Here is a 24,275-nt window from a genome sequence, read left to right as displayed (position 1 = left end):
TATACTGTATGTAATACTGGGTATATTGGACGTATTACTGGGTATACTGGATGTATTACTTGGTATACTGGACGTATTACTAGGTATACTGGATGTATTACTGGGTATACTGGATGTATTACTGGGTATACTGGATGTATTACTGGGTATACTGGATGTATTACTGGGTATACTGGATGTATTACTTGTATACTGGATGTATTACTACATTGTAGGTATACTGGACGTATTACTGGGTATACTGGATGTATTACTGGATATACTGGATGTATTACTGGGTATACTGGATGTATTACTGGGTATACTGGATGTATTACTGGGTATACTGGATGTATTACTGGGTATACTGGATGTATACCCAGTAATGTCGACATGGTGAAATGCCAGAGATGGAGAAAATGGAATGTTCATGCATCGACATCAGTATGATCAGCGAGCTGCATGGTATCAGCTGATCAATACGATCATTATTATGTTGCTAGTAGTGTACAGCATTCATTGCTAACGATATCAACAGAGTTCAACATTGTTATTCAATGTTTATATTTCAATAATAATTGTGTCTATAAATTTAATTTTCGATGGCTTCTTGAGAAGAGCTATTTTATTTCGGGGAACGACAGAACTTGACGTAAACGGTTGCTTGAAAGGTACATTTGACAAACATACTGGAGGGCTTCGGTACCGTCGCGATATCGAGAACAAGGCAAGGTAAAATCACAGACATGGAGAAAAAACGATGAATGAAAGTTGTCTCCGATTACAGTCAATGCATCAGAATTAGGTGGCCGAGATGTTAGATCAACGGAGAGTCCACGGTCGTCATGATTGTTGGTAGTAGCTGACCTTGGACCGAGACTTTGAATGGCTCCGTAGTATGTCCGTAAACACTTCCGGTTTTTTACATCCATGATGACAGCAAGCTGCCGTTGTTGGCTCGTTTACAGCTGGTTCGAGTAGCCTTTCACGCTTGCATCGTTTACATGGCCACTGACATGCATAATATGACATGTGTCAAACCCAGTATCGTCTAGGAGTTTGCAAACGTACTGATCTGTTTCACCTATACGGCAACGAAGCGAACCATGTTGTAAACAACGTAGTAATACAACCAGTGTATGCTGAGCGCCAGCCAGACAGACGACAAATGCGTGCGCGAGGACTCAAAAAATGTGATAAATCGTACAGTAAGACATTATTATCAATATTGTGCACGATTATCAAGATTTATAGTTTTGTGTATTACATGGTTTATCCGATATTTTCCCTCCTTTTAAATGCGCAGTCCTTTTTTCGTTTTCCAAAAAAGAATTTGCTCGCTGTGGGGCCGCAATGCTGAATAATGGAATACATTATCAGTAATAATGTATGGATATGACGTCACAAAATTCACTGGTATTGACAAAGCTATAATATAATACTGGGTATACTGGACGTATTACAGGGTATACTGGATGTATTACTGGGTATACTGGACGTACCGGTATTACTGGTTGAAATAAGACATTTTAATCTGTTTTCATTGAAATCCACAAGACTTTGTACTCACTAATTCAAGAAGCTATCTTTGAATACCAAGCCCATCAAACATCGCTTTTAGGTTTAGCCCTGTGCTTCTGTAGGCCATAGGGCATACAGCTGTATGTATTACTAGATAGATGAAAGTATTGCTAGGTAGATGGTGTAATAAAAATTCAAATAATATGTTCACAAACATTTTTAATCAGGAAGGTTTCACAAATGAAAACAAAGTTGTGAAGAACCTGTACATGTTCATATGTTGGTTTACCTTTCCATTCATTTTGAAAACTTAAAATTTTATTTATGAAATGAAAAGTGATAACAGATATTGTCAAATCTACATAAATATGAATATGCTAAGTAAACAAAAGTAGAGGTTATTGATCTGAAAAAAGAAAGAAAGAAAAAATCAATAAATGTTCTTATAGGAGTATGTTTAAGACACTTCCTTTACCTTCAAGTCAAACAAGGATTGAAAAGTTGGTTATAAAATCATCAAGTTTGTTCATCATCCTGTAAACAAATTACATGTTTCATCTATATTTGAGTTGCATAACACAGGATTGAAGTATAATCCCATCAAGAATAACTGAATTTCTGGTAATCCAAACTCTGTATTTCTCTAGGGAAATGATAACGGTAGACATCTAATGTGGAATTGTTGTCAATTCCTGCTATTGCCAATCATTTGTAAGCAATGTTTTTGTTGTTGCTGTTGTTGTTGACATTGTTTATCTGACAAAACTAAGAAAAAAAAAAAAGAGAGATATAATATATATTTTTTTGAAAAAGATAAATTTATTTCAACATAGTCACAAATAAAACAAATCTACATAACTGTGAATGTATTAAAATTACAAATACATTTTCTTGTGAAGGAAAACCAGTGTTTGCTGCCCTCTACAGCCAAGGTGGAAAATTAGTTTGTTTTAGTTGGCTGGTATGTTTACAATGTACATGCAAGCAACTTCAATTTCAGTGCACTAGTTATTTTTGGTACAATATTATTTGCAATACAACATTCAAAATAATGATACTGAATTGCAGAGCTGACAGGATAAACCTATGCATTCTGAAGTATATCTGCTGAATCAAAATTACTGAAAATATACATCAAAAACTTCACTGAATATGTATTTCCATATATTTCCATATATGGGCTTGTCTTTTATTGCAATATCCTTATCTTTGAGTCTGTGGAACACACACATCCTTTTTATTCCAAAATAGAACCATTACTGGTACTTTTATTTTTTGTCATCAACAAGAGTGAAGATGAGTGGACACACAGAAAGTGTGTTGTATATTTCACATGTAACCTAGGGAGCCTGAATGAGGATTAGGCATAGAGTAATATGCCAGGAGGCTCCCTAAGAAGACCAGTTTATTTCATCTGCAAAAGTTTAGGTCAACCAATTTTCATTTATGTGTACATGTATTGATCAAGATACGATAAATTTGTGATGAAACGTAATCATTTGATACCAAATTCTTGCAATTGAATGCACCATCTTCCATGGAAAAGCAACATCAACTGAAAAGTTTTTTAGCTGATGTAAATTTTTGTGGGATTTCTCGGGTTATGTCGAGAGTTCTCTCAAGGTTTTACTCCAGGAGGCAGAAACGAACAAGTAAGCAATGGGGGTGGGGGTGTGCAGGTTTTTGAGTGTGTAAAATCATTTGGTTCAGCAAGATGGATTTGTATTTGACCAGTAAACAAGACTGTAGGAAATTTCAATAACATAATTGATGCCCATTCAACTGTTTCTGTTCACAGCAGATCTACTGTGCAAAAGTTCTGCATATTTACACTGAGGGCATTATGGCCCTGAGGGCTAGTGCAACAATTGGAATAAACTTATTCTTGAACTTAGACAGAAGCCCTCAGTCACTAGCTTTAGAAGGAATCTTACAACTTACATGTACTTATTTACTGTAGTGTTTGCTTCATAACTGTACCATGCCGTGTTCAACATGCAGGTTGGTCATTGACCCCATGTTAAATATCCAGCATTTAGAATGATGAATCCATGGGATGTTTAAGTCGATTGTTGATGACGTCTTGTACATAAGACATCATCAATCAGCTTTGAAGAAAAATAATTCCTGATACTGCCAGAGTTTTTGAAGTCAATGTCAGCAGAGTGTGACCTTTTTCAGTGTCATCGTGATTGTAACCTGATTTATTGACTTTTTGATTTGTACAAATAATCATTCACATCTCAGCAATGTTCCACTTCTTATGATCTTGTGATTTTCTTCAATTCAGTCAACATACTGTCTTCCCTGACCTCTGAGATACCTACAATTACAGGAGATTCTTCATGTTTTGGTGGCCTGCTCAAAAACAATATGTAAATTACCTGACTTTTTTTCCCTCTTTTTTCACGATTTTAAGCAAAAAAAAGCCTGGTCATACTGCTGTAAGAAATCTAATAGAACAATTATATTTAGAAAGAAGCGCAGCTGAGTTGACAAATGTCAATCATGGCCATTGGAGAAACAGAACCGTGTTAGACAAAAATACTAAGCAGGGGACTATGGAGTGGCAGTAGTGTTGTCTTCTGACCACACAGGGAGTTTATTTGTGTCTTGTAAAAGGTGAAAAGAAGGAGGTTGGTTCAACTGTTGCTTTGAAGTGATGCTTGTCAAATGAAGGCTGTGTTCTTCAAATCAGTACAATGACCACATTCAATGCTTTTTATCATGATGGATGTGTTAGGTGGTGTACACCGTGTGACCAATGATGTATTTGCAAAAACGGCAATGACTCCGGGACAATAGTGATGTATTCTATCTTCAATTTAGTCGTAGAGTTTCATTGCCATGGTGAAGATGTGTTTAGATTATGGGTCATTAAGTGAAAATGTATTTTGAAGGAATAATTTTGAAATGTGACCAAATCATTCATTGCTAGAATTGGATCAATTTTTTTATACAAAAGACAACAACACGTCTGTTAGAAAAACTTGTGAGTAAATAGTGATGTGTTTTGACACTGTGAATGACTTGATACTTAATTTTATCTGAATTTTAGTGAGGGATGATGGATGCTTGAAACAGTTTTGTTTTTGAGATTCACAGACTGAGAGATACGTGATGTCAAGTCTATGTTATACATTGGGTCCTGTCCGTGCGTGCATACGTCCGTCCATGTGTCCGTTCGTCCATCCGGAGCTGTTTCTCAGACACTGCTGAACCAATTTTGTTCAAACTTGGCACAAAGGCATAGCACTATGACCTACAGATGCACATCGATTTTGCGATACGATTCAATATGGCCGCAAGGTGGCCATATTTTTGCGATTTTTCATGTCTTTGAACCAGAACTCAAACATCCTTGAACCGATTCTGTTCAAACTTGGCACAAAGGCATAACACTATGGCCTACATATGCATGTAGAATTATATTGCGATACAATCCAATATGGGCATGAGGCGGCCATTTTGTTTGCGATTTTTCGGGTCTTTGAACCATAACTCAAACATCCTTGAACCGATTCTGTTCACACTTGGCACAAAGGCATAGCACTATGACCTACAGATGCACATTGATTTATTTTGCGATACGATTCAATATGGCCGCAAGGTGGCCATATTTTTGCGATTTTTCATGTCTTTGAACCATAACTCAAACATCCTTGAACCGATTCTGTTCAAACTTGGCACAAATGCATAGCACTATGACCTACAGATGCACATCGATTCATTTTGCGATACAATTCAATATGGCCGCAAGGTGGCCATATTTTTGCGATTTTTCATGTCTTTGAACCATAACTCAAACATCCTTGAACCGATTCTCTTCAAACTTGGCACAAAGGCATAACACTATGGCTTACATATGCATGTCGAATTATATTGCAATACAATCCAATATGGGCGTGAGGCGGCCATTTTGTTTGCGATTTTCGTGTCTTTGAACCATTAGCTCAAAGATCCTTGAACCGATTCTGTTCAAACTTGGCACAAAGGCATAACACTATGGACTTCATATGCATGTCGCATTATATTGCGATACGATCCAATATGGGCATGAGGCGGCAATTTTGTTGCGATTTTTTCATGTCTTTGAACCGTAACTCAAATATCCTTGAACTGATTTTGTTCAAACAAGGCACAAAGGCAAAGCACTATGGCATACACATGCATGTATCAATTAACCTTGCAATAGGAGCCAATATGGCTGTAGAACTGCCATTTTGTTGGAATTTTGCATGTTTTTGGAGCTTAATTCAAAGGTCATTACACCGATTTTCTCCAAACTGGGCACAAAGATCATGCACTATGGCATACATATACATGTCAATGTACTTCGTGACATGTTCTAATATGGTTGCCAGATTGTCATTTTCCCCCAATATCGCTGCCAGATGGTCATTTTTGGATTTCTTCATGTCTTTGAGGCTTAATCATATGCAAATATTCCTTATCCAATGTTGTCGAGACTTGGTACAAAGATAAAGCACTGTGGCATGCATGTCTACAAATTTTGTGCTATGATCCATCCGGTCAATAGACAGCCATTTGATTTCAATTTTGGTGTGATTTTTTTATGTCTTTGAAACATAAACATAGGTCACTGTCCTTCGATGGACTGATTTTGTTTAAACGTGATATGGCTGCATTCTTGTGCACATTAATTTGTTTCATTATATGATCCGAAATGGCTGATTACAACAACATACCCGATCCCATACCATTTCTAAAATTCCACCAAACCATGTGTATAGTATGTGCCATCATGACACTAGAGGCAGTGAGGGCATCGTTATGTGTGATGTAATCAAAAGTTCCTTCAATGGTCATTACCGGCAGAGATGGGTCAATTTTATTGAACGTTCCTCAGATTACTTTATTATGCAAGTCACAGGCCTGATGCACCTGTTGCATCAATGTCATTCCACAGCTACCTAGACCACAGCTACCTAGACACCAAAGATTATAACAAAATGGACAAGCGGGGACTGTGTCATCAACGATGACTTGTTGTTCTTTAAAATAAGTTTAAAAGGTCAAAGTTCATCAGATTCTACCCATGATGCATCATTCTTGCACTGGTGATATCAGTATTCCTGTAAAAACAAAAACGCTGTACAAAATTATATTACATTAAAGAGTTTTAAAACTGGGATCTTATAATTGCGGACAGAGACAAACTCCTGTTTCCAAGACAACAGTGTTGAGTTGATCATTATATGTCATTTCTTTATACCTTCCAAGATTTTTCTTATTGTATGTAGTCTTTGAAAGAATCACCCCAGAAACAAACAAATAAACATTTCTTTCATATTCAATAAAACTCAAAGCTAAATGGTATCTGCACCTGCTTTTGTCATTCAACTTTGATATTTGTGTCATAACAAATCAGTGGTATTCTGGGTGATTACGGTAACAGCATTCTGGGTGATTTATGGCATTCTGGGTGATTACGGTAACAGCATTCTGGGTGATATATGACATTTTGGGTGATTACGGTAACAGCATTCTGGGTGATATATGACATTTTGGGTGATTACGGTAACAGCATTCTGGGTGATATATGACATTTTGGGTGATTTACAGCATTCTGGGAGATTTATGGCATGCTGTGTAATGTTATGTCTCATTGTTACATCTTACTTGGTTGTTGCATTGAAATAAAGCAATTATATCCGGATACATGTTATCATTGTGTCCAAAACAGAGTGTGAACAAAACACAGGATATCGTAACTATTACTCTATTTTGTACATCTTTGTTGTATACAGCCCATTCAATGATAGAAATATGTCAATAGCACTCATCAAATTGATATCTGTAGCATTAATAAGAAATCAATCAGATTACCTGTCAATCACTTTCAGTGACATTTATAAAAAATTGGATCCAGGAGGATGGTAACAAAAAGCCAGGAAGTCAGTACTTTGTCTGATTCTCTAGAGAATTAAACAGGAATGATGAAAATCATTGCGTGGAGCTGATGTGGTCTTGGCAAATCTTCAAAATACAGTGGACAGGGCATGCATGATATCATTTGACACTTGGCTGACAAAGTGAATGAAGTTAAGGAATGAATTAATGATATTTCCATACCATAGATAGGCTACTTTACTGAATCTGTTTTTATTATTTTTGACTTCGCTTGAAAAAAAAACTCTTCAAATTCTTGTTTGGACAGAATGCTTTAGCTGAGAATCTTTTGTATTAGTTAACCAGCTGCTAAGAATGATTTTGTCAAAGAAAGGAGATTTTATTTTCATTCAATTTTCTGTTGGACCAAGTCTTGCCACTTGATTTACGAACCATTTATCTACTGGTACATGGTACATGTATATGTGGACAGTGCCCAGCTGTTTCCAGAATACACTCTCTGTCAATCTAAGCATCGTTGAAAGTCACCATAGCTGTTTTTGTAGTTTGAAGGATTTAACAATAATGTTATGAATATACATCTCACAAGAAGTTTGGAAATAATTCAAAAATCTTCATGTATGTAGTTATAGGGTCCTATGGTGGGTTGACATGAGCCAGAACACAGGGAAATCTAGAGGCGGCAACAGTGAACACACTTTCATTGTTAAGTTATGGTGTATTTGGTAAGATAGCGTGTCTTGCAAAGTGTGTCTTTCAGAACATTGCAGACAGTGGAACTTGCAGAATGATGGCCATGTCACTTCAGTTGAAAATGTGTATGCACAAGATTGTGAATTGAAAAAAATGTGGTTGGAGTATCCCATTTGAAGTGTATATGTTAGTGAACATAACCTGGAACCAAAATAAAATAGTGGCAAGTCATCGTTATGGAAACTACCATTGATTAAATGTTTGATGTAAAACTCATCATTGATGTTTCTAACGTCACACTTTTAACAAAAATTTGAACCTCTATCAACTGCAAAACAGTAACAGATAGTGAATAAGTCTCACTTCTGTTGCTGTATAACCACAGATCCATTGTCTATATGGTATTACTGATAGACTATTCCATTCTGAGAAGACAAGTGGGTAAGGGACTATTCCATTCTGAGAAGACAAGCGGGTAAGGGACTATTCCATTCTGAGAAGACAAGTGGGTAAGGAAAGTTTGAATATGAGGGGGAAAATGTAGTTGGCCAGCTGAGTTTTTTAATTGAATCCTGTAGCTTTTAGACCTAATTAAAAATAAACAGGTCATTGAAAAAGTTTTGCCAGTGAATAAAAGTGGTGAATCAAAGAGAATAGGCAGATTTATCTCATTCTGCCGTAATCATGGCAACTATTTAAACATCAATATCAGATAGAGATTACATGTTTCCATGACAATGAGCAATGATAATGCATGGATTATTGAATGGCAGAAGATTTCTTGGGAGTCTTACTGTTTTTTTTTAGTGTCTTTGCAGTGAGGCAGTGAACTGAGGATCAGAGATTTGAATGGTCTATTGTTGTAGCATTCTTTCCTTTGGCTGATTAAACTCTGCAAAGCTATTGTCAGTCTAGGAGTTAAGCTGTTTGCAGAGAATTAGAGTGGAGAGCAAAACCACTGCTGATTTACCAGCCAGTCTTGACATGTGTCCGCTCCTTTATTTTTCAATGCCCCGGACACATTCCCTGAAATCTACTGTCTGCTATTGCTGCTATATTTGCTGAGACATACAGTCAGTTTAGTGGTCAATCTCTCAAGGTAGGTCAGTTTTGGTATGTCAACCTTTGTTGGATAGATCCATACGCTGAACTTCTCTAGAGAAGTAAAGCAGTGTTTTGATTCACGCTGTTTTTGTTACAAGTAACTGTCATCTAAACTAACAATGGAGTTCTTTACATAACCATGTTATGATGGTATCTCTAAAAGTTTAAAGTTCACAGTACATCCATACAAATATACCTTTAGTAGTTTTCCCATTTCCAGGACTGATAGTGCTCAGATAATGTCGGAATTTTACAGAGGTATGTCAACAAGTGGAGTGGAACATGTGTAGAGTCTCAGCAAATAGCTAATCAGTTGAACAAATAGACCATGGCTGGTGGAATGTTTTCCAACATTTTAAATGCCTTGCCCATTACGGCTTGCCTTCTCTATGGATCTGTCTGTCTCCATTTGCAAACTGAAAGAACAGTCTTGTCTCTGGTGTATAAAACATGTGGTCAAGGCATTTTTGTCAAAGGGTACTGAGTTTCTAAAATATCTGAAAGAGGTAAAATGGATCAACTAATGGCAACCTCCATGCCACCATGGAGTGAAGTCATATCTCCAGGACAGACTTTTGAAGTATGAAGATATCAGCAAATGCATTGGTTAACGACTAAGGATAGCATTTCTCATTCGTGATTCCACCACTGTAGCACAAGCTTTGATTCCACCTGTGTAGAATGCCAGCATACACAAGTTGTAATTCCATCTGTGTAGAATTCCAGCATACACAAGTTGTGATTCCACCTGTGAAGAATGCCAGCATACACAAGTTGTGATTCCACCTGTGAAGAATGCCAGCATACACAAGTTGTAATTCCACCTGTGTAGAATTCCAGCATACACAAGTTGTGATTCCACCTGTGAAGAATGCCAGCATACACAAGTTGTAATTCCACCTGTGTAGAATGCCAGCATACACAAGTTGTAATTCCACCTGTGTAGAATTCCAGCATACACAAGTTGTGATTCCACCTGTGAAGAATGCCAGCATACACAAGTTGTAATTCCACCTGTGTAGAATGCCAGCATACACAAGTTGTGATTCCACCTGTGAAGAATGCCAGCATACACAAGTTGTAATTCCACCTGTGTAGAATGCCAGCATACACAAGTTGTAATTCCACCTGTGTAGAATTCCAGCATACACAAGTTGTGATTCCACCTGTGAAGAATGCCAGCATACACAAGTTGTAATTCCACCTGTGTAGAATTCCAGCATACACAAGTTGTGATTCCACCTGTGTAGAATTCCAGCATACACAAGTTGTGATTCCACCTGTGTAGAATGCCAGCATACACAAGTTGTAATTCCAACTGTGTAGAATGCCAGCATACACAAGTTGTGATTCCACCTGTGTAGAATTCCAGCATACACAAGTTGTGATTCCACCTGTGAAGAATGCCAGCATACACAAGTTGTAATTCCACCTGTGTAGAATGCCAGCATACACAAGTTGTAATTCCACCTGTGTAGAATGCCAGCATACACAAGTTGTGATTCCACCTGTGTAGAATGCCAGCATACACAAGTTGTAATTCCACCTGTATAGAATGCCAGCGTACACAAGTTGTAATTCCACCTGTATAGAATGCCAGCATACACAAGTTGTAATTCCACCACTGTAGAATTCCAGCATACACAAGTTGTAATTCCACCTGTGTAGAATGCCAGCATACACAAGTTGTAATTCCACCTGTGTAGAATGCCAGCATACACAAGTTGTGATTCCACCTGTGTAGAATGCCAGCATACACAAGTTGTGATTCCACCTGTGTAGAATGCCAGCATACACAAGTTGTAATTCCACCTGTGTATGATGCAAGCATACACAAGTTGTAATTCCACCTGTGTAGAATGCCAGCATACACAAGTTGTAATTCCACCTTTGTAGAATGCCAGCATACACAAGTTGTGATTCCACCTGTGTAGAATGCCAGCATACACAAGTTGTAATTCCAACTGTGTAGAATGCCAGCATACACAAGTTGTTATTCCAACTGTGTATGATGCCAGCATATACAAGTTGTAATTCCACCTGTGTAGAATGCCAGCATACACAAGTTGTAATTCCAACTGTGTAGAATGCCAGCATACACAAGTTGTAATTCCAACTGTGTAGAATGCCAGCATACACAAGTTGTAATTCCACCACTGTAGAATTCCAGCATACACAAGTTGTAATTCCACCTGTGTAGAATGCCAGCATACACAAGTTGTAATTCCACCTGTGTAGAATGCCAGCCTACACAAGTTGTGATTCCACCTGTGTAGAATGCCAGCATACACAAGTTGTGATTCCACCTGTGTAGAATGCCAGCATACACAAGTTGTGATTCCACCTGTTTAGAATGCCAGCATACACAAGTTGTAATTCCATCCACTGGAGAATGCCAGCATACACAAGTTGTAATTCCACCTGTGTAGAATGCCAGCATACACAAGTTGTAATTCCACCACTGTAGAATGCCAGCATACACAAGTTGTAATTCCACTGTGTAGGGTTAAAGTGAGTTAAAGATGTATGCTGTTGCCCTCATGGCCAGTCAGTATGTGTTTTATAACACACCTCATCCGCAGTCATGCATAAGAATATACCATACACAAAACTTGTCGCATGTACCGGTAATATGTTGGAGTGGTTTGGCAAGAAAAAGTTTTTCTCGACAGTGTTGCAATACTTCTGCAAAACGTTCAATGCACCTTTGATTATCATTTTCATCCATTTTGAGTTCTTGTTTGAAACCAGAACAGTCAGTTCTTCTTCTTCAGAAAGCCTAGAAATTTCTTGACTATCGTTTCCCTTGGTCGCAGACAACATCTTTGTTTACATTCCAGTTTGCGCATGTGCAAATATCGGTTTTGAAGTCAGCGAGTATCATTTTTTGCAACTGATGCCTAGCAGGCAACATTTCCGACAATTATGCCTGAGATTACGTCGTTTACATGGATCAGCACAAAAACAACGCATCCCACTTGACTATCAACTGGCGAATTAGAACACAGACTATGGATGAGGTGTGTTATAAAACAGAATAAAGACTGATGCAGGTCATTGTCATGGAGATCATATCCCGTTGTGTGTCATCTTTCCTTGGTCATCCTGAAGGGAATGAGGTTTTGTGCCCTCATCATCCATCCTTGAGATAAGAGAAACTTTCAGAAATGACAGACACATACATTCCCCATCAACAATCTGCAGCCAACCTCCAAACTATTTCATACTTCCAGTTCAGCAAAGTTGTACACAGAAGATTTTGTTCCTCAGCTACTGTACCTTATCTCTGTCAGTCTACTGGAAACCATGACAAACAACACCCTGTAGACATAATTTTAAAAACTTAAATTCTTCAAAATATGTCCTTCCTTTCTTCAAAACAAAAAATGAAGAAGAAATCTCATGGAAAAGGAGTTAGAGGGTTCGCAGTCTGTGTTTGGGAAACAAAGATTTGCAGTATGAAATTTTTAATGTTAACACAAACATAGGCCAAATATACATTTTCAACCCTTTGCCAAATGTACGTTTTCAACCCTTTGCCAAATATAGATTTTCAACCCTTTGCCAAATATACATTTTCAACCCTTTGCGAAATATACATTTTCAACCCTTTGCCAAACATACATTTTCAACCCTTTGCCAAACATACATTTTCAACCCTTTGCCAAATATACATTTTCAACCCTTTGCCAAATATACATTTTCAACCCTTTGCCAAATATACATTTTCAACCCTTTGCCAACATACATTTTCAACCCTTTGCCAAACATACATTTTCAACCCTTTGCCAAACATACATTTTCAACCCTTTGCCAAACATACATTTTCAACCCTTTCCTGGTGAAGTTTAATCTGTTTCAATCAATGTCTAAATATAACACCTCCTTTGTCCTTCTCACAGTTTACTAAGAGAGCAAGTGCTTCAAGAAGACTCTATTCAGCATAATAATACAATGTTTGCAGTAAATTCAAAATTCTCAGTCTCTTCAGTATTTGTGAATGAACAGAAACAAAGCTGCTTGTTATGATATTGTTTAGGAAATGACATTTTTAAATTAATATATACTGGAAGACTGTTATACTAAACATATAAATGACCAACTTACAAATACGACAGACCAATATCAAAAGTACTGTTTGACCAGTGGCAAAGTACCCTACCATCTGACCAGAGATAGACGTACTGCACAGTAAAATAAATTATCCACAATTCTCTTTGATTTGTATCCTTGAAGGTTACTTTTCTTATAACTTTTTCAGTTCTTCAGGCAAACAATAATGTGCAGCATCAGAATTATTGGTAAATAATATCAAGTAAAAGTACGTTTAGAAATTTCAGCAGAAATTTTCAAATAACCATTAAACAACCATGGAAGTCACGTTTTGTAGGTACTACAAATGCCATACTTTTTAGGCAGCAAGTTATGACGAACTGAAGGGGTCATTCTCTGAGAAAACTTAGAATGCAAATTTCTTTTGTCATTTCCATTAGAAAAAATCAATATCCTTTTGTTTCAAAACTCAGGTGCAACTGGTCTCCCTACTTTCCATCACATTATTCAGTATGGCTGAAGACACAATCAGTGGAAAATTTTACAAAAATGCTATCTCCTCTCTCAATCTTGCATAATTTTCCAAATCATTTAAAATGCGAATTGAGAAGAATGGTGTCCTTAAAAGTACGTTTTCAGAATTTTTACAGCTAGTCTATGAATTTGTCTACTCATGGGAGACCTGGTAGACTTCTCTGGGGAATCTCTGAGGATACAAATTGCAATGAATTATGGGAAATTTACAGGACTGTGTACTGTCTGACCAGTGTTAGAAGTTTTTATCTGACCAGTGGCAAAAAAACTCTTTGACCAGTGGCAGAATTGCCGTCTGACCTGTGGCAGTAATACTCTCTGACCAGTGGTAGGAGTAATCTCTGACCAATGATAGAAATATTTTCTGACCAGTGGCAGAAACACTCTCTGACCAATTGCAGAATCACACTTTGACCGGTGGCTGAATCACTCTCTGACCAGACGGTGGCAGAAGCACTGCCAGGCAAATTGGTAGAGCACTGTGATACCAGTGGCTTACTTCATAACACATGAGGATGATTTTGTGGGTAAAACTTCTGTCTCTCTCAGTCAAGTCAAGATTTCACATGATACATGTATGTTAAACGATGTGTTTGTTGTAAACCATTCATTAACCAAGTGCATGAACCATTTGAAAGATCCTAGTCAAGACACATCCGCCAACGCCACCCCCATTTCAAAGTGTAGAAGTCCAACCAGAGTGATAGCAAACAACCTGGTTTGTACCACTTAATAGTAATGAAAGGGTACATGCAAGTGCTCTCCTGTTTTTCAAGTAATGTTTTGGAAAATTGAGAAACTGATACTGATGGTAAACAAGAACAACAGCTATTGGTTATATGTATACCACCATGTTACATTACCAACAATGGGAGTATTAAGGCAAATAAACGGCCAAGCAACACAACAATCATGGCATTGTACTTTGTTTCTAATTAGCTATCTGAGTGCCCTCCAACCACAGAACCTCACAAACAAATATTCAGACTGCGTTAAATTGGAATTACACGCCTCTAATTAGAAATATTGGCTAGTGTTGGTGTGTTGAATCCCTGTAGCTCTATGATATTGTCTTGCTTGTCTTTGTGGTTGCTTGGCATTGGGGATATTTGTACTAAGGGTTCCAAGGTACCTGTTATATTTTAATTTGCTGTATTCAGCTATTGCTAAAATACAATTATCACTTTGTCTGTTGTGCAAGCTCGCAAAGCTATTTAGTGTTGAAATTTGTCTTTGATGAAGAAAAATAAATCCGTCCCATTAATAGACTTGTTACTTCTTTTGTAACTTGTAGCATCAACGGAAAGTCACCTTCTTTTTACTATGATGAAAGACCAAAACACAAACAAAACCAATAGAATTTGAGTTGATGTGAATCATTTGAAAATCATGCCAATAAACCATCGTGATGTTCTGCTCCACTCTTAGCAAATACATCATCCTGTTCAACTTTTAACTTTCAGCAATTTAAAGTTTATCCGATAGGGTGATCATCAAGTCAGTGTCCAGTGTCCGTCGTCTTCTATCAACTTCTCTCCTCAGACAACTTTCATTGTTTAGCTTGCAAGTCTCTCTGGATGACCTGACTGTGATTTATTCAAATATCAAGGAAATCTTCATATATGCAAATTTCATTGATGTTTTTTGTGTCAAACATCTGTCTGATACTGCATGTCTGACAGCTTTCAAATTTGACATGCAGCTTCTCAGGGATGACTGTCTTCAGATTTGTAAAATAAGCATAATATTTTTTTCATATTTTGCTCAATTTTCTTCAAAAATTGTCTCTGAAACAGTTTGTCCAATATTAATCATGATTTTTCACGCAGTATTATTCAAACAGTGTTCTCCCCAGAGCAATTGTAGAGTGGTGGCTGCCACTCCTTAATTTTTGGTGAACAATAGAAACTTATTTCCATAACAATTACATTTATTGTTATGCAAATTAGCCACCACTCTGCCAGAAAATCCTGGGGAGAACGCTATCAAATGATGATGAAATTTGTGTGTGCAAATTTTCTCATGGTTTTGGTCAAAACATCTTTTTCTTTTATGGCTTTCAAATTTGTGTAGATTCCCAGGGAAATCAATATAAAATGAAACAGAAAGTCATACAGCGATTTAACACTTGTTAACAAACATTTTGAGGATCAAGCAATTTTAACATTTCCTTTGGGGCCAACCTTGTCTACACTGAATCTCTTAATGTCCTCAATCAAGTTTTTTTGTGACTTTTGTCATCATTTTATGTCAAATATTCCAATTAACCCTTTGAGCGCCAAAGTTAGTTTTTGTTGCTTATATCAAAATATACACCAGTCAATTTTTTCTAATTTTTTGTAAAATTTTGAAAAAAAATCTGAAGCCAAAAAAATATGATGTTCATTTGGTCCAAAATTGTCACAAAAATTACAGAAAATTCACAAAATTGGTAAAATGTTGACACAATGATTTTGGTGGGGAAAATTGCAGCGCTCAAAGGGTTAATAAAACAGCCATTCGATTGCCTTTTTGTGAATTTGATTTTCAGGTACAATGTAGTAGTTCTTTTCATTGTTGTGTTTAGCAAAAACTAGCAGCAGAGTTATATTGGTGGTAAGATTGCTTGTTTACTCTTCCAATGTGTATTCTGAAATAGTTCAATTATTTCTTGTTTATATTTGGTTATTCTGTTCTAAGTGCATGTGTGGAGAAAGTCTTACAAAGATTTCAACTTTTTCGATCAAAGTTAGAAAAAGAAAACACACACAATTTTGTAGTTTTTGTGGCCAAACTTTGCAAATTGTAGAAGTAATGTTGATAGAGATGCTTTATGTAGATATTTATTCTTGGTTGTTTGTACCGTACAGTTGGTGACCATTGTTTCGCTTTCAGATTGTTTCAGCTGTTGACAAAACCCATGTTTTGTACCATCAGGTATGTTGATCTCAGAAGCTACTTACCTGGACCATTAAATCAATTATCTATCTCAATCACTTGTCTAAGACTTCAATAAGCAATTGTGACTGGTAGAACACAGCCTTGCAATAGAGCACAGATCACCCACCAAGTAAATGTATGTACATATACCAGTGATTAACTTCACTTGGTCTTTGTAATTTAACGTGATATGACTTGACTAATTCTGCTGTTATTTTGCTGAAAGGAATTCTTGCCTTTCTCTGTTTCATTGGAAAACTATGCTTTAAGGTATGCAGTACTTCCACTACAATGCCAAAACATCAACAGTCTTCCATTTTGTCCAACAGGTGACTCTTAGTCAGAGAGATTTGTGTGTCATTGCAGAGAAACACTGGTGATCATGGCCTGTCAGTACATATTACAGTCTATTACTTCACAGATCTTTATTTTTTATTCCATTTAGGGATTTTGGCAGGAAACTGTGAGGCTACTCTGATATTTGATGAAATTCTGGTTCTGTCTCATCAAGATGGTATTAAATAAAAACATCACAGCTTCAGATTCATAGGAATGAATTGAGCTGAACATCTTTCATTAGCCTCATTGAACCATGCTGGTTTATGTACCTAACCTGCTTGTTTACCAGTGAGTAGCCACTGTCAAATGACAAAGACACATACACAAATAAGGCCACCCTAATCGTCTAATTATATATGCAAATGAGATGCAAATTATCAGTGTCAGTGACCTCTGAACTTGGTGAATAATACAGAAACAACCCACAATTCAGTACCTCACAAAGCCATTTGAAAACAGCTGTTAAATCTACCTGTGGTTACTTTTGTAGTGTGTCTGTATTGTGTGATCTCTTTTAAAACTGATCAGTCTGTTTTTCAGAGTGTTTGCAAATTGATTTTACATCACAGCAACGGTTCACACGATGGCAAAGTTAACTGGTACCTGTGGTTATCTGTGGGAAAATTCCACAATCTTCAGCCTGATAATCTGCTATTTGTTGAACTGTTGTGATACTGTTTTTATGAAAAACGGTCAAGCACACAATACCAAAAATTCAAAGCAGTACATCACTAAACAGGGCTTAGACAGGGTCAGGAACAACAAGCATGGCTATCCATCTACAATAAATTTGCACTGATTCAAAATATTCTAAATATAAATGTATACCATGGAAGAAACATAAATAATTTGATTAATTTTAAGTTCTTCAAAAGATGTCAATAAGATGAAAATAATGTGATTGGTTTGTAAAGTATTGGTCTCAGCCAATGACATTGCAGTAGTATTGGTCTCAGCCAATGACATTGCAGTAGTATTGGTCTCAGCCAATGACACTGCAGTAGTATTCGTCTCAGCCAATGACATTGCAGTAGTATTGGTCTCAGCAAATGACATTGCAGTTCTATTGGTCTCAGCCAATGACATTGCAGTAGTATTGGTCTCAGCCAATGACATTGCAGTAGTATTGGTCTCAGCCAATGACATTGCAGTAGTATTGGTCTCAGCCAATGACATTGCAGTAGTATTGGTCTCAGCCAATGACATTGCAGTAGTATTGGTCTCAGCCAATGACATTGCAGTAGTATTGGTCTCAGCCAATGACATTGCAGTAGTATTGGTCTCAGCCAATGACATTGCAGTAGTATTGGTCTCAGCCAATGACATTGCAGTAGTATTGGTCTCAGCCAATGACATTGCAGTAGTATTCTCCTATATTCTCCAATCAAACATAGCTTTTTCTTGGGTTCTAGGGCCATTATCTCAACCAATGGCATGAAGTGTTCCTTCACATGTTTTGTTCAGAGCCATTCAGTTAAGTAGTATTGTCACAGAACTCAGCCAATGTGTGTAGCTTTATTTAAGGCTATATTGAAACTTTGAGAATCCAAAATACTAAAATTAACATCACAGATCTTTGTGATGTACCAGTATAACATAAATTCAGTGAGGTGAAACTGAGAAAAATAGCTGATGTGTGGCTATTTTGTATGAAATAGATAATACTGACTAATATTTGTTTTAACAAATCATTTGAATTCTCCAAGAACCTCTGGATATCACTACTATCACTTACTGCTCATGTGTACAATCCATTCTTGCTAATGAACGGCCAATATGTATTTCAAATTCACAGCTGTTTCAGCTGTTTCTTCATGTATTATGCCGTGCCAGGGTGATCGACTTCAGTTTGCTGGCTCACAAATAGACACTTCTAATTAAAATCTCTACAGGTTGGATCCATTGAAAGGAAATGTATCTTTTCTGTTCACAACTTCCTGCCTGTAACGGTCCCCAGGTACATATCTCTTTGTCATCCCATCAACATCTTTATTTCAAAATGAAGCAGTATTATGTTGAAATGAAAAGAAAGGCCTACCTATTATGTAACCCATCCAATCTGCCACCTACATGAACAAATGAAGACATCTTTAATCAGGTATCATAGTAACCACCAGCATTCAGGTGTGGTTGCCATGGCAATTATCCTGTCAGTCAATTTACAAGATGTTCTTCTGCAAGGAAGTGCATTGCTTGTTCAACCTGCAGGCATTGTCATCAATGATGTAAATGCAGCGCTCTTCATCTGCTCAGAGAAAGTGTTGTCTCAACAGAGCGTCCTGGATTAATTGTTTTGCAGTTGACAGATACACAGTGGCAGAGTGATTATAGTGAACATTTCTACCAGCACATATCACATGGAGTGCCACTACACTGAGTTTAATGTTTGTGAGTACACTGTCATTTGACAACTATCCTTTTCTATTGTGTTGATTCTGATTGAAATCACATCTCACTCGTTGTTGTCGTTGTGTTCCACTTCATATTTCAGTCACATTAGGCAAGATGTAAAGGAATTAGAGCTAGGACTTTTAATACTGTTTTAATAGTTTTTGGTTCAGAAAACATAGACATTTCCTTCTTTTTATACCTCTGCCAAGTAAGTTGAAAATGAAGTATAAGCCTCACAAAGACAACTCTTTGTGTACAAAATTCAATTTTATCATTAACAAATGAATTCTAGTGTGGACTTTAATTCAGTTAACTACATGTATAAGAGGCATTATCATATACCCATGCCCATATTGCTACATCCTAGTGATGTTCACCGTATAATATCAGCCGTGATATTTCACGGTAAATGTCGAGATATGCATGATGAATGTCATCAGTTTTAGAGTTTTCTCGAACTACATTAGCAGTTTGTTGGTAAACAGCGTAAACAACAAAATGGCTGCTGCTCCCCGCCTGCGAAGCGATGTCGCCGACGTAAAAATTTGAAGGGCTATGAGGAACATGGGTATTTCTGGTTGCAAAAAACAGAAATATCATGTTGAGTCTTGAAATATTTTCCCATGGTATTTTTTTTGGTCAAGTTCAGCAAAATTTCTGCCGTTTGCACGGCACCGGCACCGTGCACAGTCTCCCCGGACAGGTAGTGAGCGCGTGGCGTGACAGCGATGTCGCGCGCGTGACAACTGTTGACATGGCAACTCTAAGGGTAAACTAACCAAATGACGTCCTCTCCACGTGAGCTCTGTGCCGTACGACGATCGAAATCAGGATAGATTTTAAGCTGAGCACAGTTTTTGATCGGTTACAGTTGTAATAGCATATTGCACCTTAAAATGTCCCTTCTGTATGACGATTTTTGTATCCCGGTGTCTTTCTTCTTGGGTTTCATTTAGATATGGACGACTTGCAGCGATGTCGTGCGTGATGTTGACATCTTCCTCGTAAGCTTATAGTTTATGAATGAAGCCTGTTCACACAAACATTTTGATATTTATGCGCGAGGCGTAATAAAGTAAAGCCTCAAAATTTAAGGTTTTTCGTTCTATTGGTAAAAATTCCCTAAAATTATGGGCATGGGTATATGATAAATCGGTTATTAGTCCCCGCGGACGTAGTCCGGCGGGGACTTATAGATTGGTCCCGTCTGTGCGTCCGTCCGTCCGTCCGTCCGTCCGTCCGTCCGTCCGTCCGTCATCACATTTCTCAGACACTGCTGAACCAATTTCGTTCAAACTTGGCACAAAGGCATAGCACTATGACCTACAGATGCACGTTGATTTATTTTGTGATACGATCGAATTTGGCCGCGAGGCGGCCATTTTGTTGCGATTTTTCATGTCTTTGGACCATAACTCAGACATCCTTGAACAGATTCTGTTCAAACTTGGCACAAAAGCATAACACTATGGCTTTCATATCCATGTCAAATAATTTCGCGATACGATCCAATATGGGCGCGAGGCGGCCATTTTGTTGCAATTTTTCATGTCTTTGGACCATAACTCAGACATCCTTGAACAGATTCTGTTCAAACTTGGCACAAAGGCATAACACTATGGCCTACATGTGCATGTCAAATTAGTTTGCGATACCATCCAATATGGCCGCAAGGCGGCCATTTTGTTTGCGATTTTTCATGTCTTTGAACCATAACTCAAACATCCTCGAACTGATTCTGTTCAAACTTGGCACAAAGGCATAACACTATGGCCTACACATGCATGTCAAATTATATTGCGATACGATCCAATATGGGCATGAGGCGGCCATTTTGTTGCGATTTTCATGTCTATGGACCATAACTCAGACATTCTTGAACCGGTTCTGTTCAAACTTGGCACAAAAGCAAAACAATTTGCCCTTCATATGAACACCAATTTATTTTGTGAAATGATCCAATATGGCTGACAGGTGGCCATTTTTTTGCGATTTTTTCATGTCTTTGAACCGTAACTCAAACATCCTTGAACCGATTTTGTTCAAACTTGGCACAAAGGCAAAGCACGTACTATGGCATGCATATGCATGTATCAATTAACCTTGCGATAGGATCCAATATGGCTGCAGAACTGCCATTTTGTTGGAATTTTGCATGTCTTTGAAGCATAATTCAAAGGTCATTACACCCATTTTGTCCAAACTTGGCACAAAGATCAAGCACTATGGCATACATGTCAATTTACTTCGTGACATGTTCCAATATGGCTGCCAGATTGTAAATTTTTTCCAATATCTCTTAATCATATGCAAATATTCCTTAACCAATGTTGTTGAGACTTGGTACAAAGATAAAGTACTATGGCATACATATGCATGTCTACTAATTTTGTGCTATGATCCATATGGTCAATAGACAGCCATTTGATTTCAATTTTGGTGTGATTTTTTTATGTCTTTGAAACATAAACATAGGTCACTGTCCCTCGATGGACTGATTTTGTTCAAATGTGATACGAAGATAAAATACTATGGCTGCATTCTTGTGCACATTAATTTGTTTCATTATATGATCCGAAATGGCTGATTACAACAACATACCCAATCCCATAGCATTTCGAAAATTCCACCAAACCATGTGTATAGTATGTGCCGTCATGACACTAGAGGCAGTGAGGGCATCGTTATGTGTGATGTAATCAAAAGTTCCTTCAGTGGTCATTACCGGCAGAGATGAGTCATTTATTACACGTTCCTCAGATTACTTTATTATGCAAGTCACAGGCCTGATGCACCCATTGCATCAATGTCATTCCACAGCGACCTAGACCACAGCTACCTAGACACCAATGATTATAACAAAATGGACAAGCGGGGACTGTGTCATCAACGATGACTTGTTACCCAATATCGCCTGTTCCTTGTGTCGTATCAGCATTCGTGTCATTTGTGCTGCGTCAGACATTCGACTTCGTCTCGTTTCTCGACTTCGTCTCGTGTCTGACGCAGCACAAATGACACTCATGCTGATACGACACAGGAACAGACGATATTGGGTAATAACCTGTAATTATACACATACAGGTTGAGTTACCATTTTGAACACGATGTGTTTTGACTTGACTTTTGAAGAAGAATAAGAAACTATGTTTTACAAACAGAATAAAATGTTACAGCTGAGCCAATGGAGCATCAGTGTCTAGTGGACTTTTGCTATTCTTTCTGATTGGTTCATTGGAGAGAGGTATGTTTTCTGATTGGTTCATTGGAGAGCAATATGCTTTCTGATTGGTTTGTCGGAGGGAGGTATGCTTTCTGATTGGTTTGTTGGAAAGAGGTAAAGTTACCATCTTCTGATGCTATTTTGTTTAGTTTCTATGGAAATTGATGGGACTGATTTTGTGGCAGTGCAATGTTAGGGGTCATTCCTTGCCACTTATCTACTTCTCTGCTTTCCATAACTTGTAATTCATTGATTTCTCTCTAGATAGCTTGTTGCATACACAGCTGAGTGACTTGCTATAACTATGGTTGCTCTGTATGGTTCAAGTTAACAGATTTGGTGTAGGCACTATTTATGTGATACAGGCAGGGAAATAGGCAGACTATAGGCACTATTTGTGTGATACAGGCAGGGAAATAGGCAGACTGTAGGCACTATTTGTGTGATACAGGCAGGGAAATAGGCAGACTGTAGGCACTATTTGTGTGATACAGGCAGGGAAATGGACAGAGTGTAGGCACTATTTGTGTGATACAGGCAGGGAAATAGGCAGAGTGTAGGCACTATTTGTGTGATACAGGCAGGGAAATAGGCAGAGTGTAGGCACTATTTGTGTGATACAGACAGGGAAATGGACAGAGTGTAGGCACTATTTGTGTGATACAGGCAGGGAAATAGGCAGAGTGTAGGCACTATTTGTGTGATACAGGCAGGGAAATGGACAGAGTGTAGGCACTATTTGTGTGATACAGGCAGGGAAATAGGCAGAGTGTAGGCACTATTTGTGTGATACAGGCAGGGAAATAGGCAGAGTGTAGGCACTATTTGTGTGATACAGGCAGGGAAATAGGCAGAGTGTAGGCACTATTTGTGTGATACAGGCAGGGAAATGGACAGAGTGTAGGCACTATTTGTGTGATACAGGCAGGGAAATAGGCAGAGTGTAGGCACTATTTGTGTGATACAGGCAGGGAAATGGACAGAGTGTAGGCACTATTTGTGTGATACAGGCAGGGAAATAGGCAGAGTGTAGGCACTATTTGTGTGATACAGGCAGGGAAATAGGCAGAGTGTAGGCACTATTTGTGTGATACAGGCAGGGAAATGGACAGAGTGTAGGCACTATTTGTGTGATACAGGCAGGGAAATAGGCAGAGTGTAGGCACTATTTGTGTGATACAGGCAGGGAAATAGGCAGAGTGTAGGCACTATTTGTGTGATACAGGCAGGGAAATAGACAGAGTGTAGGCACTATTTGTGTGATACAGGCAGGGAAATAGGCAGAGTGTAGGCACTATTTGTGTGATACAGGCAGGGAAATAGGCAGAGTGTAGGCACTATTTGTGTGATACAGGCAGGGAAATAGGCAGAGTGTAGGCACTATTTGTGTGATACAGGCAGGGAAATAGGCAGAGTGTAGGCACTATTTGTGTGATACAGGCAGGGAAATGGACAGAGTGTAGGCACTATTTGTGTGATACAGGCAGGGAAATAGGCAGAGTGTAGGCACTATTTGTGTGATACAGGCAGGGAAATGGACAGAGTGTAGGCACTATTTGTGTGATACAGGCAGGGAAATAGGCAGAGTGTAGGCACTATTTGTGTGATACAGGCAGGGAAATGGACAGAGTGTAGGCACTATTTG

General features: G+C 38.0%; 1 protein-coding gene across 8 annotated transcripts in view; it reads left to right on the top strand.

Annotated features, from left to right (window-relative positions):
* The window catches only part of LOC139125284 (cell adhesion molecule-related/down-regulated by oncogenes-like), a 235,847-nt gene that overhangs the window by 31,584 nt on the left and 179,988 nt on the right, over window positions 1-24,275 (top strand). For 2 of the 8 annotated variants that reach the window (XM_070691370.1, XM_070691373.1), the window contains exon 1: window positions 8,992-9,166. The exons of 4 other annotated variants lie outside the window; for them this stretch is intronic. The gene's annotated coding sequence lies outside the window, so the exon portion shown is untranslated. Of the gene's footprint in view, window positions 1-8,452; window positions 8,543-8,991; window positions 9,167-19,385; window positions 19,405-24,275 lie in introns of those variants that run through there. 2 more of the 8 variants (XM_070691368.1, XM_070691372.1) reach the window with 2 other exon arrangements.

The sequence above is a fragment of the Ptychodera flava genome (genome assembly GCF_041260155.1).
Source record: "Ptychodera flava strain L36383 chromosome 3 unlocalized genomic scaffold, AS_Pfla_20210202 Scaffold_25__1_contigs__length_14229661_pilon, whole genome shotgun sequence".
NCBI classification, from domain to species: domain Eukaryota; kingdom Metazoa; phylum Hemichordata; class Enteropneusta; family Ptychoderidae; genus Ptychodera; species Ptychodera flava.
This window is presented reverse-complemented; position numbering and strand designations above follow the sequence as displayed.